Here is a 5,870-nt window from a genome sequence, read left to right on the forward strand (position 1 = left end):
ATTACATTAAAAAGTGGCATTTCTCAGGGCTGGAGAGGTGGCTCAGTGGTTAAGAGCACTGACTGCTCTTCCTGAGGTTTGAGTTCAAATCCCAGCAACCACATGGTGGTTCACAACCATGTTTAGTGAGATCTGATGCCCTCTTCTGGTGTGTCTGAAAATAGCTATTGTGTACTTAGATACATGACATGAATCTTTTTTTTTTAAAGTGTCATTTCTCTGGAGTATGCTCAGCAATTAATTTTGTATCAGCAAATTAGGAGAGAGGCTTTCAGATGCACACATTCACAGTTAACAGAATCTGCTTTTGAAAACTGTTATGAAGTGTGATGCATATTCTCCCATCTACTCATCTTGATCTACTATAAATTTGTTCATTATCGGAAAATTAAATTTAAGGACATTAATTAAATTATGGATATAGTGATACTGGGAAATTGTATTAAGAATAAAAATACAAAACCCTTGCTAAAAAAGGGAGAAGAATTTTTGTCTCCCCTCCTTAAGAAGGTAGGAGAAATGTATTTGAGATGAGAAAGGGCTCCATGGCCTATTTGAAGAAGAGGGTGTGTTAACTAGATGCTTTAATTAGCACCTAGACTACAGATCAGAATATTCCCTATTGTGTAGGAGGACAGTCATGTAAAATGCATGTAGTTAAGCAATTTTGCACATCCTGTCCTCCAGCTAGAGTCCTGATCACACTGGGAGCAGGCTACTGAAGTGTGCTTCAAAGATTCACTCACCCAGAAACAATTTTTCTTTTAAAACTAAAAATCATGAAAACATTTAAATTTAATTTTTACTTTAAATCTTTTATTTTTAATGTATTTATTTAGAATATATAAATAATTATTTATGAAACCTGTCATAAATTTTTCTAATAAAATAAGCATCACACATGAACATTTATGTAAAGGAAATTCACTGTACACAGTATAGCACCTTCCTCAGACTTTTATCAACTCATTATGTGAGATTGGTACAGTAGAAGCCACCAGGGGGCACCCTCAGCACTGTCTTCCAGTTGTGTCCTACTTATGGTGTCCTGGACACTAGGTGACACTAGAAAATTGAAGTCTCTAGGAGTGCTGCATCCTATTAGACTAGTTCAACAGGTAAAACATGAACTTCAACAAAGGAAATGACAGTGCGGATGATTTGTTCAGTGCTGTGGAAGAAAAATAGAAATAGAGATCCTGATGGAAACAAGAGACTGTGATTCTCATGACCACTACCTACCAACAGTCCCTTCTCCACATCCACAATCTGTAACTCCCCTATACCTATGTGCAGAGTGACGCCATGACATGTCACTGATACACGGCTGCTGGTGTATGTCTTATGTGTGAAAATCTCCTTCAGTCATGAGGAAGAGTTTTCTTTAAAATATCATCCTCAGAAGCAACAGAAATAACCAAGTCCCACAACTCCTGTCGTCAGTAACATGCCTGTTCTCCACTGGCAGCCACCATGGCCCTTCCACCTTCCTGCCTGTGCCTTTGTGATATCAGATAATCAAATGCATAAGTCTTTTCTCAGAAGATGCGATTAAAGGTTGTGGTTGAAAGAATAAGAGAAAAAGAATACGCTAGAGAAGCATCTATCACAAGTCCAGCACAGCAGTATGGGGGCTTTAATTTCTCTAGAATCTTGAGTAAATGTCAACTGTGCATTCTAAAAGGTAGGGACAAAGGAATAGACGTGTGGACATTTGAGCAAACTATTTACTTAAGAAAGTATTTCTAGTCTTGAAGTCATGCTTCCCAGAAACATTCATTCTGCACATTCTCCACACCGTGCCTCCTTCCACCTCCCCTACCTAGACAGTAGCTAATGATCACATACACATTTTAAAGGTGTGCAGTTTCTTTCTACCTGTGACAGTCCGATTGAAAATGGCCCTCATAGGCTCTTAAGGAATGGCACTATTAGGAGGTGTGGCCTTCTCGGAGGAAGTTTGTCACTGTGGGGTGGGCTTAGAGATTTCAGATGCTCAAGTCAGGCCTAGTTGATCCCTTTCTCGATTTCTGCAAATCCAGATGTAGAAGTCTCAGGTACCTCTCCAGTACCATGCCTGCCTGCATGCCACTGTGCTTCCCACCATGATGATAATGGACTAAACCTGTGAACTGTAAGCCAGCCCTAACTAAATGTATTCTTTTATAAGAGTTGCTATGGCCATGGTGTCTCTTCACAACAGAAGAAACCCCAACTAAGACACTACCTATTTGATTTGGGACACCTTCTTAGTTAGGTTTTCCTGGGATCCCAACTGAGGGCTTAGGAAATTTCTCAGGGCAGGTGGGCCTCTTACCTTTTCCTTTATTTTATTTTTTGAGACAGAGTATCACTATGTACCTCGGGCTAGCCTCAAGCTTGCAGTCCTCCTGCCTCAGCCTCTTGATTGCTGTTATTGTAGGTATGCAGCATCGAACCAGAATAGACTCACAGACTCCACTCTGGAAACTTCAGTGTTTCTGAACAATCAGGAAATGGGTTAAGGTAGGGTAGATAGACCAGTCCTTGTTTGTATGGGTTTCCAATATTTAATGTCTCAGTTCAATGTCTCAGTTCAAAGATGTTTAGTGGTAGGAAACTTTCAGACATAGCCAGTTCGGGCACTCTGACAGCCATGAGAACTGACAGCTTGATAGAGTTAGTGGTAGCTGGCTGACTGCCAGTCCCACCATTAGCCAGACCTCACATTGGAGCTGTGCAGGAACCAACAACCCCAGAATTCCTGGTAACTTCCAAGCTGTCCTTGTGCTCGTAGCCTCATTAAGTATTTAATATTTATTAGGATGCCCTTGGGCCATCAAGAGGAGTAAGTATACTCTGTTCATTCTGAATCCTAAGGCAAGCACTTACATAATACACTTAATTAACATTAAAAATTACTAACACTTACTGAACTCTGTGTGCCAGGACTCATGTTCCTTGCTTTATTGGGATTATCTCATTGTAGAAATATTCCCATATAAAACAACTTTAACCAAAAATATTTAGGTACTTAAACTTTAGTTGGCTGAAAATTGTACATATGTGGAAAACACATTTACTAAGAAGGCTTTGGTTAAATGATGGCTTCCATAGTCTCCTTTTGGACTGTGTGTTTGCATTAATCCTGGAAAGTGCATTCAGTATGTATTTATGTACTGTTCTCTGTCCTTCAGTAGTAGTAGTAGTCCCTTAACCATGGCAAATGCATGGCAAGACTCCAGTGGAATAAGATCGAGCCTTATGCATGCTGTTTTTCTGTACATGAATGTTGTTGATAAACTTTATCCTATAAATTAAACACAATAACAGGTTAGCAGCCATGTTTAACTGTATGCTACAGTAAAAGTAACACAAACCAGCTGTTTTGCCCTTAAAATATTTTGTGTACTGTTCTTCCTGTGATTACGAGAGATGGCAATGCCACTCCATAGTAAGATAAAGGTGGTGAGAAAACACAGGCACTGTGGTAGCAATGGGCTTCTATGGAAGGGTTATCTGAACACAGTAGATTTGAGACAGAGATGGTGATGGAGCAACACATGAGTGCGAGATATATACAGACTGTATACAGACAAAGAAATGGTTTACATCTTAGGTGTGAAACCGAGAAAGACAGAACAAAACTCTGCTGAGGGCTTTTCTGTTCCTAAGCTAGTCATGGCACAGAACTCATACAGCTTTTCAGGGGACACCTGCACTGATCATGTTGCCTTCCACCTCCACCTTGGTCCCTCCTCTCTGAGCTTCTGCAGCCCTTACTTCCTGTGCATTGGGTGCCAACTAACTCTTCTACTCATCTCTCATGTTGATAACCCCCTCTTCTCTGGACCACAAGCAGGTGGAACTCAGGCTCTTCTGTCGGCTCCTCGGATGCTGGCATGTCACTCCTCCATTGTCTTCTGAGAGCATCACTTTTCTCATACGAACAACAGGGATTATTTTACTCACATCATTTTGGCCAATATGTACATTACTCTAAAGAACATGCAAAGCAATTGCCACACTAATATTTGTTATCTGTAGTGCAATTTGTATAAGATCCCATGTACTAAAATATGGTATTCATATCACATTTATTTTTAACGTTTTTGACAAAATTATTAATTTGTATTGTGTGTATAGTGTATGATGAATGTGTGTGCACATACATATTATGGCATATGTTTGAAGATCAAGAAAATTTTGTGGAATTGGATCTTTTTACCTTTGTATGAGCTCAGGGACTTGGACTCAGGTCTTTAGGTTTATGTGCTAAGTGCTTTTGTGTGTGTGTGTGTGTGTTTGTCTGTGTGTGTGTCTGAGCCATGTTGCCAGCCCTCACATAGCTTTCTAGAAGTATAGTTTTAGGAATAAACATGGAACAATCTGCCCAGCCTAAGGCTTGACCAGGGACCCATCTGCTGCTTCTACATTGTCATCATTAGCCCCTAAGCCAACCTTCTCCAAAGACCTAGACACTCAGATTTCTTTCACAATGATTGAGCCACTGAAATACTAGATAATCTGTGCTGTAGAGTGAATGTTTACGTCCTCCTGAAATATGTGTGTGGTAACGGGGACCACATGGTGATGTGATTATGAACTTTTGGCAGATTACCAAGTCACAGGTATGTTTCCCTCATGGAGTACTCATGAGTGCGGTTCTGTCCTCAGAAAAGAGACCGGAGAGCTCCGCTGTTCCTTCTGCCGTGGGAACACAGCAAGAAGATTGTAGTCTGGGAATGGACATCTGTGGACCTCAGCAAACACCTAACCTGGCACCCTGACTTAGTATTTCCAGTGTTTGTGTGCTGGAAATTTATGTGACTGTTTTTTATAATGACAGACAATCTATGTTGGGTTCCTGAGGTGGAAACATGCATGTGCCATGCACCATCTGCACAGCGTTCTGCAATGATGTGTAGACGCCAGCTTTATGAGAGCAAAGAACAATGCCCACATGGTCTTGTAGAAGTGGGGCAATACCCTTTGTCTCCAATTTCTTATTTCTAGTTCTATTCCTTCTAGTAGCTTTCCTGATAAAGTGGAAGACGCTATTTCTCTGTAATTATATTTTTCTTACTGCTATCTTCTGTCAGCTATTTTTCATTTAAATTAAAGAGCATTCTATCTTCAACCATATATTCTGAACTTAAAAGAAAAATAAATTTAAAAAACTAGCATGAGACAAATACCTTTTCATTACAAAGAACACCTTCCCCAATAAGGAACTAATAGAACACTCAAATTATGTGTTCCCTAGAATTATGTTATGAGTCAGAAGCATTAAAGAGAAGCATTTTGTTTTCCAAAGCTTATTCTGTATTTTACAAGCACTAGTTAGTGGCACTTAGTTTTTTTTTTTTTTTTGGTTCTTTTTTTTTTTTTTTTCGGAGCTGGGGACCGAACCCAGGGCCTTGCGCTTCCTAGGCAAGTGCTCTACCACTGAGCTAAATCCCCAACCCCTAGTGGCACTTATAAAATACAACCGACCCAGCCTGTTACAAGAAGTTCATGATGTCAAAGAGAAGCCAAATCACTTTTTTTAAATGTTCAAATCCACAGTCTTTATTTAGCATTCATGTTCTTTCCATTTCTGTAGACTTCGGCACTGTTCACAATTAATTTCAATCATTAATTTATAAGTGCTACTGAGAGATAGAGTTTTAAACTAGCTCAAAACTCAGCAACAGGATCTGACTCAGGAAGACAGATGGTTAAAAGTGCAGGAGGGCTGGTGCAGACTCACTGACCCTCCGGATGTCACTGGAATTGAGTAAATGTGTAATGGGTTCTGTTCTGCCCCTGTGATGTTTGTTGAAGCCCCCATTGTGTCCTGCAGATAGTATTCCAGGAAACCGGGGCCGAAGCCTAGCCAGATGTGTATC

The sequence above is a fragment of the Rattus norvegicus genome, chromosome 9 (assembly GCF_021556685.1).
Source record: "Rattus norvegicus strain SHRSP/BbbUtx chromosome 9, alternate assembly SHRSP_T2T, whole genome shotgun sequence".
NCBI classification, from domain to species: domain Eukaryota; kingdom Metazoa; phylum Chordata; class Mammalia; order Rodentia; family Muridae; genus Rattus; species Rattus norvegicus.